Source organism: Garra rufa, chromosome 19 (genome assembly GCF_049309525.1).
Source record: "Garra rufa chromosome 19, GarRuf1.0, whole genome shotgun sequence".
Classification (NCBI taxonomy): Eukaryota; Metazoa; Chordata; class Actinopteri; order Cypriniformes; family Cyprinidae; genus Garra; species Garra rufa.
Genome location: NC_133379.1, coordinates 40,346,972 through 40,362,267, shown reverse-complemented (window position 1 = coordinate 40,362,267; position 15,296 = coordinate 40,346,972).

Here is a 15,296-nt window from a genome sequence, read left to right as displayed (position 1 = left end):
GCGCGCGCATATTGGAAGCGACGCGGTCGCGACGCGCACGCGGTGCGACGCGCTCGTTTTTTCCAGGCGCGTCCGCGCCGCATCGAGATAAAAACATCTCAACTTTTCAGAATGCAGCAAGCGCACCGCAGCTTGGAGCTAGAGCGCAGCTGATGGTTGCTTAGAAACGGCAGACGCTTCCGGAGCGCAAGCACCCGAGCGCTTTGTCGACAAGGAAGAAAGCAGCGCGCCTAGCGTTTTCCACGCGTTTTTAGGCGCGACATGTGAACGGCCCCTAAGATAACCTTGCTTGGCTCAGATGGTGTCCAGCATGTGTGGCGATGCCCTGGTGAGGAGTACCAAGAAAATTGTGTCTTGTCTACAGTCAAGCATCATGGTCTGGGGCTACACAAGTGCTGCTGGTACTGAGGAGCTGCAGTTCATTGAGGGAAACATGGATTCCATTATGTACTGTACTTTCTGAAGCAGAACATGATGCCTTCCCTCCAGAGACTAAGCCGAACGGCAGTTTTCCAACATGATAACGATCCCAAACACACCACCAAGATGACAACTGCCTTGCTGAGGAAGCTGAAGGTGAAGGTGATGGGGTGGCCAAGTATGTCTCCAGATCTGAACCCTATTAAGCACCTGTGGGGCATCCTCAAGCGTAAGGTGGAGAAGCAGTATGCGTCTAAGCAGCTCCGTTATGTCATTATAGAGGAGTGAAAGAGGATCCCAGCAACAACCTGTGCAGCTCTGGTCAATTCCATGCCCAGGATGATTAATGCAGTGCCAGAAAACAATGGTGCTAACACAATATATTGACACTTTCCATCTCAATATACTGTACAACACAACATACATTCACTCACGGGACACTGCACTTATTCGCAATCACAAAAGTACATTATTTGCATGTGCTTTAAAGCCTCACCAGTTAAACAGGGCTCGAAATTGCGACAGTTTTGGTGGCATATGCTACCAAAATTTAATCTGCGCGACCTCAAATTACATTTGGGAGCATTTGTGCGAGTGCGAGAAATTGTTGTGGTGCAACTTACTTTCATTTCTTTACAAAACATTCGCTAGTCTAACTACTGCACAGACTGTTGTGAGCTGATACAGTGACATGTTCGCCGTTCTCTCTTTTGATTGTGGACAATTAAAAGGTCTCCACAATCTGCTTTTGAAGAAATCTATATTTCGTGCAACAGATACAATTCTGACGCCTCCGTCTCAATATACTGTACACTGCGGCATACATTCACATCAAATGATAACTCAGCGGCAGAGTTCCAGTCACGCAGGGGCGTAATTTCCACTCGTGACACACTTTTCAAAATCCCGTTTGTGTCCTCCCACTTTCAAATGGTTTTGTTGAAAACCAATAAATCTCTTTTATTTTACAATGCACGCTCAGCGCTGCTGAGATTTTCGCGTGGTCGTTAAAACGAAACCAAAAGTCAAACGCGCATGCACATTCAAAAGCAATTTTAATACCCCACGTTTAGAGAGCGATTCCCCAATGTGCGCAAATTAGGCTACATAAAATATCTAGGCTGTTATTAGTATGTGGGCTTTAATAAGTTGTATAGTGTCTATAGCTCTCTATCTGAAAAAAATTGATCATTTGCACTTTGAATATTGAAAGAGTAGCCTACTTTGATCATGCCTGCATATATTGTCTACACGACTAAGAAAGAAGTGTCGTTTATACTGTAGATTGTTTAAAAATGCAGTGGTTGCCTCTAATTTAAATGGCTTGTACCTATAATAGAGAAAACAAACATCTTGTTCATGTACTTATATTTTCATTCATTCTTGTCCCTTGCTTAAGGCGTAAAATAAATATATATAAAAAGGCTTCCAGATTCAGTACATTTGCTTGTAAAACATCTGCAATCAGAATCGACCATGAAGAATCAAAACCGGCGCATTACAAAAAAAAAATTAGGTGCTCCTAAAAATGTTTTGGTGCTCCTAACTTTTCGAAGTTGGGAGCACCAGTGCTACCACGTAAAAGAGTTAATTTCGAGCCCTGTTAAATAAAGTTTTGATTTCCAACACTGATAATAAATCAGCGTATTAAAATGATTTCAGAAGGATCATGTGACACTGAAGACTGGAATAAAGATGCTGAAAATTCAGCTTTGCATCACAAGAATACGTTATATTTTAAAGTATATTAAAATAGAAAACCACTATTTTAAATTGCATTAACATTTCACACTATAAATTTTTTTTTCTGTATTTTCAATCAAATAAACACAGCCTTGATGAGCAGAACAGACTTCTTTGACCCATACACCCTTTGAAATCAGTAAGATTTTTTAATGGTTTTTTTAAGATACAACAAAAATGTCATTCGGTGTAACAATCTTGTCAGGCATATTTACAACAAAAATTAATTTATGACATATTTAAAGACTTTGTGTTACACTGAATGACAATGAAATTTGAATGACAAACTACTTTCCCCCCAAATGCTAATTAGTTCTAACTCTACATTTTTCTAACAAAATTTGCCACATTTGTCAGTAAGAACTTTTTACTCATTTAAAACACACTAAAATTTAATATTCTCTGTTATTCTTTTATATATTTTAATATGTACAAGTCAAAATAAGCATGTTGTTTGAATTTTTACATAAATATTGTTACACTGAATGGCAATGTAACATTACTTCAACCAAATTTTGACATTTTATTCTCCAAAAACTTATTTGAAACCTTAAAAGCAGACACTTTACTTGTGTAAATATATAAAATAATGTATTATTTATATGATATCAATATAACATTTTTTATATTCATTTGCAACTACAGCCAGGGCTTTTCCTTCGGCAGTGTAAGTACACATTCACACACAGTGAGCGACAGACAGATACAGACAGAGGCATGTGTCTTCGGCCCAGTCTGCAGATGTCGGGACAGCAGATGCAGCAAATTCAGTGTCTGTCTACAGCTGTAGATCCTCACCCTGTGGGACCCGTCTGCACACACACACAGAAACACACAATACCTGGTGCTGTCTGGGCTCAACCTGTGCTCACACACGGGTTCTGCCGTCTGGTGGGCCACAGGTGAAAGAGAGACGAGCGTTTGGAGCTGCGGCTCGTTTTGTTGCGCCCAGCATTCACCTCCTTCATGAATCTTTCATCCGTTTGTCTGCTTCAGGAGGCCATATAGCGCTCCTCACTTATCCGTTTCCGGCGCTTCAGATGCAGGAGCTAAAAGACAAAGAGAGAAAAGCGGTGGATTACAGAAGAGAAAACGATGTTTGGTGTGAAGTTCATTTGCAGAACGTGCTCCACTTTTACAGCACAACAGATGGTGAAGTTCTCTGAAGGCCAGAGGTTGAACGGCACAGATCTGACAAACATTCACATGCACACCAACACACACAAAGAGAGATGCAAGAAAACGCTTTATTTATTCATTGGCTTTTTATGTTATATCTGGAGACGTCCTCGTTTGAGAAAGAAAAAAGGATCATGAATTAAATAATGTTTCTTTAAATTCCGAAAATGCTTTCGGGTTTGTAGTCATTTTAATTAGCGATATATAAAACACCACATGTCCTACATCATCATTTAGATAGTAAACGTGTGTGTGTGTGCGCGTGTGTTTATACTAGCGTATAAATACATGTTTATGCATTAAAGCATTTCAGTTTTTGGTTGTTATACATTTAGAATCACATACAACTCTAGTTCTAAAAGTAGTATGCAATATTTACAAGGGTTATTACAATTAACCACAACTAAAAACATCTAAAATAAATAAATAATTTCTATCGTTTAAAATCTTAATATATTTATATATTATTTATTTATTTAAAGTTGAAGTACTAAAATAAACAAAAACTACATAGCCATAATAAATAAATATTTGATTTCAAACCAAGATTATAATAGTATCACTGAGCTACTATTCTAAAGTTTATATAAAAATATATATTTTATTCTCATTTTTTGCTAAAACTTTGTTAATTTTTATTTGTTTTTTTTTATGTATATGTAGTTTTTATACATTTTATTTCCATTACTTAAAATTACACAAATTAAAATACATATATAATTAAGTGATTTTCCACAGCAAGTAGCTAAATTAAAATGTTTTAATATTTAAATAAATACTTTATTTTAAACCAATAATTCTCAATCAATATTCTCTCTTTTTTTTTTTTTGTTAAAGTTTTGGTAATTTTTATTAGGTTTTTTAATGTCTATATCGTTTTTATACATTTTAATTTCCATCAATTATTAATTGCACAAATTAAACTTTAAAAAGAGAGCAATTTTCCACGGCAAGTAGCTAAAATAAAGTCGTTTTAATATTTAAATAAATAAACAAAAAATAAATTTATTTAAAACTAATATTATTTTAGTATCACCGAGTTACTATTTTAGTTTTCATTAATATTTAATTAATTTTTTTTTTTTTTTGTTAAAGTTTGTCATTTTTATTATTTTTTTATTTCCATTTATTATTAATATTACACAAAATTAAACTTAACTTTAAAAAAGTTTTCACGGCAATTAGCTAAAATAAAATAAGTCATTTTAATACATCAAGTCATACTAAATAAATCAGAAATGTTCCCCTGTGAACTACCTGTAAAAGACTAATATATATATATACACTGTATATATATATATATATATATATATATATATATATATATACAGTGTGTATATAATATATATATATATATATATATATATATAAATTCTGTATTTTAAAAAATATTTTAAAATTTAGAATTTTTATTTATAAATAAAAATTCTAAATTTTATAAAAAATAAAAATAAAAAATTATATATAAAAATTCTAAATTTTAAAATATTTTTTCAAATACCTATGGTTTTAGTTTAATAACCCTACTCAAACATAAAACATACCCTTGCAAAAAAGTGGTCAAGGGCCCAACACCCTAAACACTGAAATAACATTATAACAACTAATTCAAATAACAACTAATTAACCCGAGTAAATGGCCAAACCAGGCAGCCAAGCAGAACCAAATCCTCCCTGACCTGGAAAAGCTGAATACTGGAATCTCTCTCACACACACACACACACACACACACACACACACACACACACACACACCACACTAACACACACACACACACAGAGCGCCTGAACAACATCCATCTGCTCCAGGAGAAACTGCTCTGGGGGAGAGAGAAAGAGGGGGGAAAAAAAAAAAAGAAAAAGAAAAAATCAGTACAGACAGTTTTTGTAGTGGCGGTTTCACCAGTACGAGTTTCTCTTGAATAAACCGGGTTTTATTGCTAAACGTGTTTGTGGTCAATAAAGACCTGGGGAGCGTCGGTCAGCGCCGGAGGCACACGCTCCAACCAGAACCGCGATGTCAACACCGACTGGTATTTCCATGGCGATGGAATGCCGAGCAGCCAATGGGAGCGCGAGATGCGGGATCGGCTCCGAGGTGCTCCGCGGCGGCACCAGAAGGCCCTAGAAGCTTTAGGAGGGATTCAGACCATTAATTGAATATTAATGCAACCTCAGCGCTGACACTGGTGTGATTAGACTAATTGATCAGCTCGCCGTGCCAAGATGTCAGCCGCCCGCCTGCATCCCACAATCCTTCATTTCCAGGGCCTTTTCATATTTGCATGATTTCCTCTCATCTCACAGATGCTTGTTTAAATATTTGTGCACCTGATGTTATTCAAAAATAATGAGACGACTATTATGGGGAACACTGGTTCACGGTGAACTTGGCACCTCGGATGTTCTCCGCGTGAAGAGAAACGGTGACTCTTTTAACAGATAATGATGATGGACCTTCGTACATTTGCTCTGAGGAGAACCAACAGAGTGAATCTCATGAAAAAAATAAAAGTCCAGGTCATATTTAATCCTCAAATACTGACATATGTGACCCTGGACGACAAAACCAGTCATAAGGTTAAATTTGACAGATTTATACATCATATGAAAGCTCAATAAATAAGCTTTCTATTGATGTATGGTTTGTTAGGATAGGACAATATTTGGCTGAGATACATCTATTTGAAATCAGAAATCTGAGGAAGAAAATCACCTTTAAAGATGTCCAAATTAGGTTCTTAACAATGCATATTACAAATCAAAAATTACATTTTGATATGTTTACAGTAGGAATTTTACAAAAAATCTTCATGGAACATGAATTTTACTTAATTTCTTAATGATTTTTGGCATAAAATAAAAATAAAAATTTTTGACCCATGCAATGTATTTTTGGCTATTGCTACAAATATACCCCAGCGACTTAATATAGCACTTAATGATTAATATAGCAGTTTACTTTTATTCTAAATCATTCTAATATGCTGAATAATTACTGTTATCATCAGTGTTGGAAACAGTTGTGCTGCTTAATATTTTTTTGGAACCTGTGATACTTTTTTCAAGGATGCTTGATGAATAAAAGGTTAAAACAGCATTTATTCAAAATATAAAGCTTTTCTAACAATATAAAGTCTTTGCGATCACTTTTTATCTATTTAAAGTGCCCCTATTATGCCATTTTAAAGATAGCTAATATTGTTTCATGAGTCTCTTAAAACAGGTTTACATGTATGCAAGTTCAAAAAACACTTTAGTTTTCTCCAAAAATAGATTTAATTTTACCCCGTTTCTAAATGATTCGTAAACGACTCGTGTGAAGCAGTTCGAAGAATCAGTCTCTCTAAACCCCTCCTTTCCGTGAGCCCTCACTGCTGTGATTGGTCAGATGGTGCAGTCCTTCATGATTGGTCTACCGCTACAGCGCAAAACGAAACGCCCATTGGCATAACTGAAAGACAGCTGTGGAGACCTGTCAATACATAGAAAAGATGGCCTCGATTTTACCCTATCAATTCGAGCCGGAGTCTGACGATGAAACGGTTGAAGTGGCACATCAACAAGAAACTGTTTTGCAAGCACGACTGGAGCAGGACGTTTCTCAGTGGTAAGTGTCATATGTTAACTGTGGAAAGTGCTTGCAATTTGCTTTTGTAAGCGAACCGGGCACACCTCTACGTTGTGAACTTCAACACTGTATAATGCATAACACTGCGTTAAGCCATCGTTTATCATTATCATTACTTAAACTAATAAGGCAGACAGACAGTCAAGCTGCATCAATCACAATCTTTAGACTACATTGCACTCACTGCTGAACAACAGAACTACAGAAACGCAAGTTAGCCGGTTACCAAGACATGTGCGGGGTTGTTACACACCATCACGTACACAAAGACGTATTTTGAACGATCGCTAGAAAATACAATCATCAGAGGAGCAAGTTCAGAGGAGCAAGCCGGTCCAAATAAACTGGGCACTGATCCATTTTTTAAAACCAAGCGTTTGGTGAATCTCGCATTGTAACGTTACTCCCCAAGATTGGAAAAGCAGTCATCAGTAAAATGACGCAAACACAACACAAGATTGGAATTGAACTGCTGAGGTGTTGTTGAAAAAATGAATGTTAACCACTCATTCTTTGTAGATTACTCTTTCGGAGGGGCATATAAAACGAATTTACTCTCACAGCGCAGGATACAGCGTCTTCTTGACATGATGTAATCCACGTGAAAATTGTACTGTTTGTGGGCGGGCAAGTTGTTCGAGACATAGAACGTGGGCGGACATTATGCAAATGTGTAGTTCGTGACGTGTGGCCGTTACAGAAAAAGATTTGAATTGCTGACGACTCGTTTAGGCGAATGTGAGCCGACTCTTTTTTTTGATAGACAAAAACTTCATTTATCGTGCACTGTCGGCGTCACAACTTTGCAGATAGTTTATGTTCACATAGAGCTACATGACACACTACATGAAATATCATATTTGAAAAGGCATAATAGGGGAACTTTAACACATCCTTTGTGAATAAAAGTATTAATTTCTTTCAAAAAATAAAACCCCCAAACTTTTAGATGGTGTTTATTTAAAATATAAATCTTTTGTAACTATCTAAAAGTACTGCTTCTTTCAACTTTTTATTTGTTAAAGAATCCTTAAATATTAAGCAGCACTGTTTTCAACATTAATAATAAATGAGCATATTAGAATGAATTCTGAAGGAACATGCGACACTGAAGACTGGAGTAACGATGCTAAAATTCAGCTTTGCATCACAGGAATAAATTACATTTTGAAATATATTTACATAGGAAACATTTTACATGAAATAATTTCACAATATTAGTTTTTTCCTGTATTTGTGATCAAATAAATGCAGCCTTTTAAATGTCTTTATCTCACAGACCCCAAACTTTTGATCAGCACTTGTTTTATTATCACCGTTTATGATTATCATGAAATACAAAGACAACCTAAAAACATTGCATTCTTGTGATCTTAGGGTCATATGACCCTAGATGTTCACTAACAAAACTGATGCTATAAAGCATGAAATGCAGGACAGTTTGTCGTTTCATGGGGTCACGGAATAATCCAGCTAAAATAAGCTGCGGCACGACACATATGCATCAGTGTGACGCTCATCGACTTCACAACAGGGATGAGGAGTGTGTCCTGATGAAGCTCACACACACACAGAGCTCTGCTTAAAGAGAATTCTAGAAGACCTACAGGAAACAGACACCATTTGGCGTTTATGTAAATTTGCGAACAAAATGGCTGCCTGCCAATTCCTGTCAGTTTGAACAAAGCTGGCCTCGCTGGCAGCGACTGCACGTTAAGGTGGCGCGGATCCGCCGCCATCCGCCGAGGAGGCTCGACGCCACCGTTCCTCCTTAAACACGCGGGCTGAAGTCTAAATTGGGGATCCATGAAGTTATGATCCATTGTGTTCTTCGGGCAGCGGCTCTAACGCCGCTCGCTGTCTGCCGGCCGCTGCTATAGGCCGCCGAGTTGTCATAGCAGCCGTTGAGTCGGTGCCAAAACGGAGTCTCGTTAAGAGTGGAGCTCTTCGTTATTCATGCTTTCCACTGAGTTCCTTAATTAAGAATGTGACAGGAAGAAATCAGCGCTAGTCCTGACAGCAAAAACAGCATTTGAACGACTCGCTCTGGAAATATCCGAGCTCTATTAGTACTAGTGATCAAACCTCCAACACCTCGCAGACCTGACTGTTCAGGACACCCTAGCAACCACATAGCAACATGACAACCACCAATAACCTCTTTGCAACCTTCAAATAACTACTTAGAACATAGAAACTGCATAGCAACACCCTGGGAACCACCAGTTAACCTGCAAACAACTACTCTGAACCATAACAAAACCTTGCAAACCAATAACACCCTGGAAACCTGCTACCTACTATTCTGAACACCTTAAATGCATAGCAACATCCTGGCAACCACGAATAATACCCTAGAAACCCACTAGCAACTATTCTGCACACGTTAAATGCATAGCAACACCTTGGCAACCGCAAATAAGACCCTAGAAACCTGCTACCATCTACTGGGAACACCATAGAAACACTTTGGCAACCACCAATAACACCCTAGAAACCTGTTACTAATTATTCTGAACATGTTAAATACATAACGTCTTGGAAACCACCAATAACATACTAGTAACCTGCTAACAACTATTCTGAACACCTTAAATACATAGCAACCCCTGGCAACCAACAATACCCTCGTAATCTGCTTATGACTATTCTGAACATAAATGCATAGAAACACCCTGGAAACCACCAACACCACGCTAGAAACCTGTTACCAACTATTGAACACCTTAAATTCTTAGCAACGCACTGGTAACCAAAAATAATACCATAGAAATCTGCTAGCAACTATTCTGAACACTATTAAATGCATAGCAACCCTTGGCAACCAACAATACCCTCGTAACTAGCTAATGACTATTCTGAACATAAATGCCTAGAAACACCTTGGCAACTGCAAATATCATAGAAACCTGCTATCAGCTATTCTGAACACCTTAAATGCATCGCAACAGCCTGGAAACCACCATTAACACCCTAGAAACTTGCTACAAACTATTCTGAACACCTTGAATGCATAGCAACACCCTGGCAACCACCAATAATACCCTATAAACCGGCAACCAACTATTCTGAACACATTAACTGTAGAGATGCACCGAATATTCGGCCACCGCAAATTTTCGGCCGAAAATGGCCCGAAAGTGCATTTTCGGTTTTCGGCTGAAAGACTTTTATCACCGAAACAACACGGCCGAAACAGTATGTTGACAAAAACAGAAACCGCAGCCTGCACGTACTTGTCTGAAGCAACACGTCTGCGGTGTGGACGTATTTCAGTATATCTGAGAGAAAGACCCTCGGATTGCGATTTGCAAAACTTGTAATGCCGAAATTTCAAGAGGGGGTGTGTCTGCAGTCGTGCGTGCAGCCAGTGATGACAACAGAGATCGGCGCATTGCATGCAGACAGATGTAGCTTTCAGTGAGTGAAAAACAATGGCTTTATGTTGGTGTTATATCGCAATATTTTAAAGATATTTCTTTTCTATATACTGTATTTTTATAAATATTTATGTTTTAAACCATAGAGGTGAGCCAATGGATATCACACAAGCAACGTGAAAACTGCGCAATATGTGAAAGCGAAAGTAAAAACTGACAGTGCTTTCAGCTTCTGACGTGCATTCTCTCAGAGACAATGAGAGATGATTATACTAAACATGCATCATATTCATTTAGCCCCCTAATATTTTTCCTGTCCCTGAACATGGTGGGAAAAAAACTAAAAAGAAACGTATTTTGTGTAAGGGTTGTTTTTGAAAGTTGGTTCTTGAAATAAAGCTCTTAATTTTCATTGATGACTGCAGTGTTATTAGGGGTTAAGAAAGTCATAATTATGATTTCAGGTGGTCTTAAATGTGGGGACTGAAAGACAGGAATTGCGATGAAACTTCAAAAGTCTATCCATTGAATAAATATGAGCTCTGCACGTATCAAAGTCATTTGCTGAGCTGCTTTGTGTAATACCAGTCTGACAGCGCCTCCTGCTGGAAGAAAAACATAGAGTTGTAATGTGAACTGATGGATCCACAAGATAAAAAATTTAACAATTTAAACAAAGGCTGTAAAATATATGTATGTTATTTAAGTAATATAATACTTGATTGATAATTGTTTCAATTAATATAATTGATTTATTCTTCATAACTTTAATATTAATTTATGCAATTGCAATGCCTTGATTTTAGTAAGATTAGTACACAATCATAGTTATAAAAGCAATGGTACTAATAATTGCCATAATTCTTTCGGTGTTTCGGTTTTCGGCCTTGGTTTCCTCTTTTTCGGTTTTCGGTTTTGGCCAAGAATTTTCATTTCGGTGCATCCCTAATTAACTGCATAACAGCACCCTGGCAAACACCAATAATACCCTAGTAACCCGATAACGACAATTCAGAACACACTGAAAACTACATAGCAACACCCTGGCAATCACCATAGCATCCTAGTGATGGGCTACAACTATTCAGAACATGTTAGAAACTACATAGCAACAACCTGGTAACCACCGATAACACCTAGTAACCTGTAATCTGGCAACCACTTGCAACTCTAGAAACCTGTGAAAAGCTACTTAAAACACCTTCAAATTTGCATAGCAACACCCTGGCAACTACTAACCTGCAAACCACCCCTACAACTCTCGAAACCTGTTAAAAACTAACACCCAACTACTAAGACGAAACTGCATAGCAACACCCTAGCAACCACTAACAACAGCGTAGCAACCTGCAAGCAACTCAGCACACATTAGAAACCATTTACTGACTATCTTCATCTTCAGATCTACATCTATTAAATTGGGGGGGGGGTTTGTCTGTAAAATGTTTTGATTGATTTTCTGTTACAATAAATCAATTCTGCTTAATATGTAATGAAATTACAGTCAGACATATTAAAGCATGAGTAAAGCCATCTGGAGTTTTAGTGGAAGAGCAGGGAATGAGGAACTCCACAAAGCTTTAATAAAGCCTGGGAACCTCCAGCCCAAACGTTCATTAACGCCGCGCTGATGAACGACCAGCACCTGATAGTCAGAGATACTGAAAGCGCTCTATTAATTACTGTGATTATGGTGCGGTAAGAAAACAGCGTTTGTGCTTTAAAAGCTCGAGTTTAAATAATGCACTCGACTGGAGAGGCCAGTTCATCTTCAGGAAGATAAGTGTTCACTACTTTCCACAAATAAAGAAAATATTCATTATCTGGAGTAAGATTAATTGATATCATTGTGCAGCATGTACTGTGCATCAGCAACAGTTATAATACATTATAACACTTACATATTCATGGTTATAGCGCTTAAGAGTATAATGCATTATAAAGCATCTCAGGAAACACATTAAAAATGGATGCGTCAATGCCTTATAATATATAACTGTGTAGCCAAAAATAGGTACATGTAATAGCAGTTTTAACACATTTTAACACATAATACTTGCATGCATTATATGCATTTTATAAATAAATGGGTATTTATAATGCAATACACTATATAAAGGTGAAGCTAAAAATAGCTTTATGTAATAACACTTATAATGCATTATGTCAAAATGCATTACACAATATAAAGGTGAAGTCTTGCATTATAATGCATTACACTATATGCATTAAAATATTGATTATGTTATAATGCATTATACTATAAAATATAACGGTTATAATGCATTATAATGCTTATATATTCATGTTTAAAGAGTATAATGCATTCAAAAACATTAAAATAGCATTTATGACGTTATAATGCATTCAGAATATAATGCATTACAAAAATACGTTTAATGATAATGCATTATACTACATAAAGGTGTAGTCAAAAACAGGTACGTTATAACAGTTATAATGCATTAAAGTACATATTCATGTATGCATGTAAATAAGTGTTATATAACAGTAATAATGCACTTTAATGCATTATATATATTCATGTTTAAAGAGTATAATGCATTTAATAAAACAGTAAAAATTGTATTTATGGAATGTTTTAATGCATGAAAAAAGCGCATTTATAATGATATAATGCATTATACTATACAAGGGTGTAGTCAAGACAGGTACAGTATACCATTTATAATGCATAATGCATTATAATGCATTTTATGAATTAAAAAATAGGTATTTATGATGTAATAACGCATTATACTATATAAAGGTGTTGGCAAAAATAAGTATGTTACAAAATAGTTATAATGCTTTATAATTCTTACAAAAATGGCATTTGACATGTTACAATGCATATAAACAATGCATTAAAACATTGCATTTACAATGATATAATGCATTATACTACGTAAAGGTGTAGTCAAAAATATATGCATTAAGTAATGCATTTTACTTATTAAATATGTATGGTTACAGAGCTAAAGAGTATAATGCATCATAATGCATTCATAAAATATATTAATGCTATTTATGACATGTTATAATACATTATACTATGTAAGGTGTAGCCAAAACAGGCATATTATAACAGGTATTATGTATTTTACATTATGTGTTTACTGAGTAAAGTGCATTATAATGCATTTTATAAAATACAAAAAATAGGTATTTATGATGTTATAATGCATTACACTATAGCCATAAATAGGCACGTTATAATGTTTTATAACGGTTTAAAATGAGGTTAAAAAACAAGCCTGTAAAGTGGCATTATAAGGCATTATAAAAGAATGCATTTATATTAGAATGCATTATATACACACAGGTTGTAGATAAATTACTGCCACACACACACTCTCTCTCTCTTCATCTCTCTCTCTCTCTGTGTGTAAAGATCTTTAGCTGCAGCACTCGGGAGGAAACGAGTCCTCCCTGAAACGCTGGGAAAAACGAGGTAATTAGTAATTTTGGGAGTCTATTAATTTTGCAAAGTTTCCCAGCCACAGCACACAGAGCACAGAGACACTATTTGCTTACCTTGTCATTATGCAAAAATATATTAGCTAATTATTTTGAATAATGCAATTAAGATATGCATATTTAGCATAAATCTCACAATGGAAGTGTAGGAGTCAGCAGACGAGGGCACGCGGGTGCCACCCAACACAGCATGGCACGAGTCCCTGCGGTATAGAGAGAGAAAGAGCGAGGTACTGAGAAAAGACAAGTTGAGAAGAGACCAGATGAGACGCAAGACCAGAAGAGCTCTCGAGTCACAGCAGAGCTCAGATCTGTAGTTACCAAGAGTTGAGGGGAAAAGTATCAAATCCAAACGTGTCTATCCCCACACACACACACACACACACACACACACACGACACACACACGCACACACACACACTAACAGGTGTAAAGCTCACAGTCCCAACGGTGGGTTTGTTTCTCTTACAGTCTCTGAATCTGGCAGACTGTTGTAGCATCCATTTCTGCAGCTGTCTACAACATGAAAGACAGACAGATGCTTCATTCAATGCTCTGTGTGCTTTAAGTGAAAACAGAAAGACTGTATATAGCTGAGACAGAACACTGCTATTACAATGAATAGAAGAAAGAGAAACAGCCAAATATGGCAGCTCTAGAAGTATAAGCCCCGCCTTCCACAGAAACAAGCCAATCAGAAGTCACCGCCAGCCTTCACTCCACACTGCACATGCACATCGACTGGACCCAATGTTATTTTTGTATCAGTTATATAAATAAATTTTATTTATGTAAATAATTTAAAATTTGACTTTTGATTTTCGTTTTTAGTACTAAAATAACACCAAAATTGAAAGAAAACAAACAAACAAAAGTGCTAAGTTAAACTAAATAAATGAGAAATTAGCTTAAATATAAATATATAGCTTTATAATAAAAACCTTTTAGAAATTAACATTTAATTTTTAAATTTACTTCACTTCCATTTTTTAAAGCAATTTTGAGTGGTTTTAGTTTGTTGATAATTACAATGGTTACGACTTAAAAAAATTGTATCTAAGATTACGAGATTACGTTCATAATTCTAGAATAAAGTCAAAGTATTTAGACAATAAAGTCGTAAAACTATGAGAATTAAGTCAAAATACTATGAGAAAAGTAGAAATACTATGAGAACAAAGCTGAAATACAACAAGAATAAAGTACAAATATTTCTAGAACAAGGTCGAAATACGAGAATAAAGTTGAAATACTATGAGAAGTCGAAATGTTTCTAGAACAAAGTCGAAGTATTTCTAGAATAAATTCAAAATACTACGAGAATGAAGTCTAAATATTTCTAGAACAAAGTCAAAATACTACGAGAACAAAGTCATAATACTACGAGAATAAAGTTGAAATTTAGAACAAAGTTGAAATATTTCCAGAACAAAGTCGCAATACTACGAGAACAAAGCTAAAAT